Below are 2,306 nucleotides of genomic sequence, written 5' to 3' on the forward strand. Positions count from 1 at the left end.
CTTTATAATCAATTGCTGTCACTTATACAGTCCGTTTTTCCTTATTAGCTATCATTCCAAATTTCGCCAACTTGCTAAAGTTCATAATCAATTGTAAAGATAAACACGAGTACCTGCATATCTAGTTGTCATTTTCGATAGAATGTAGTTATTATTATGAAAGGTTTTGTAGAACTGTAGACAAATATCTGTTATATAATATATAATATAAGCATATAAGCATGTTACAAAATTTTTGATAGCAGACTCTACCCTAAATTACAATGACTTGATGGACATTACTCAAGGTATTAAAGTAGAATAAGTATTGCCAGTTTTAACTTATTACAGATCGTCAACTTCCCAAGAGGATGACCAAAAACACAAGGAATTACTAAACTATAATTGACTAGTACAATAGACGAGTGGATATTTTGGATGAACAAGATAGAGAAGCAAGAATGAGATACTCGATTTGATCACACAGTCTTGGGTGGGCTATGCGCCTTGCTGACGAAGATTGACCTAGAAGAAAATACTGACTGACTAGCTTTACTGACATGGCAAGTTGTTCAATAAACTGAATTACAATCAAATGACTCATTATACTGTATATTATGACTATCATCCATGCCATTGCTTTTCACTTTCATTACTCTAGTGCAAGGATTACTTAAATATAGTATAATCAAAGCCGTCTGTATTCTTGAATCAACTATTGATCAACTAACATTTTCCTGTTGTCTGATCGTGTGACAAGTACGCGTACTTGTGATGATAGGTGATCAAATTGAATCTTATACTAGAGTCTATCGATGTGGCAGAAATAGGACAATCATCCATGATTCCTGTTAGGAATTGATAGCTGCTTGAAGATTATTGGGATAAACATTTTCTATTACAATATGGACAAGGTAAGTAAGTTATGGCAGTACTAACATAATTCAAATGGAAGATGAACCGTAGACATTACCACAACCTGTTTTGAGTATTGCTATAACTAAAAGAAGTAAGGCTGCAATATTGATTGACAATTTATCCACACTACATCAATTGAAGATGCAGAATGAACTAATCATCCCCAAAATATCGCTAAGCACTGTTAATTACACGTCGATTGGCTTACACTAATAGCATCCCAGTGATTGCTCTGTTGATGCAGAATGTAGACGATATAGATCGATATAGATCAAGTGCAGGTGTTGATATCACTACCCTGCGCAATTTGATTTCATTCTCTCATTAGTGGCACTTAATTCTTTCAATTTCTTATATTGAGAAAATATAGGATTATGGAAAAGAGGCATTGACAATGACTTCACTCTATCGTGTGTAATTATCCTCGATGTTTCTTGCAGTGTAACTTGCAATCAGCCATCGCTGTCGGTACGGAAGATGAAGAGGCCAACCAGCATCATTATGACAGAGGTAAACAGACAGGTAATATATGTTACTGGATGTAATCTACATTGCAGAAATAGGATTATCATCACCATTATCGATCAAGGTGCATCCTGTATAATATTTTGGATGGCTTTACCCTTAATTACAATGACTTTGATAGATACTATTCAAGGTATTAAAGTAGAATTGATAATGTCAATTTTAACTAATTACAGATGGTTAACTTTCCAAGAAGACGGTGAAAAACACAAGGAATTACTAAACTATAACTGACTAAAACAATATACGGGTCGCTAGTTTGTAAGTAGACAAGGTACAGGAGTAAGAGTGAGAAATTTAATTTGATAACAGCCTTGGATACTCTAAGTGCCTTGCTGACAAAGATTGGCCTATAAGAATATACTCTGTGACTGGAATAACAAGTTGTTAAACAAGCTGAATTGCAATCAAACGATTAATTACGAGTCGTATAATTAATGATGATGACCTACTATATATACTGTTCCTGTATTGAAAGCCTTGAACTGATCAAGATACTTTGTAAACCATATACCATCACTTGTTTTACTTTAGCAGTACCAATAAATGTTATTAAAACTTTGATATGCTCTAACTATTAAGCTCTAAACTATTGTCAATCTACCCTTCCTGAATTCTAATTTTATTTGCGTGATAATAGCTCAAATTCAACAACCAATTGAAAATAATTGATTGTTATTTCTTTCTTTGCAAACGGTGCTGTTGCATTATTCATTAATAAACTCAAAGTCAATAATGTGATCGCATGACAGTCGAATAAATTTTCTTTCTACTTTTCTTCCCTATCTCACTCTTGGCGCTTTTTTGACGGACAAATTCGCTAATTACTTTTTCTTCATCAGCTCCATTAATAAACCGTTAGCTTGAGCATCAAGATCAAGAAC

Source organism: Trichoplax adhaerens, genomic scaffold (genome assembly GCF_000150275.1).
Source record: "Trichoplax adhaerens TRIADscaffold_39 genomic scaffold, whole genome shotgun sequence".
Taxonomy (NCBI): domain Eukaryota; kingdom Metazoa; phylum Placozoa; class Uniplacotomia; order Trichoplacea; family Trichoplacidae; genus Trichoplax; species Trichoplax adhaerens.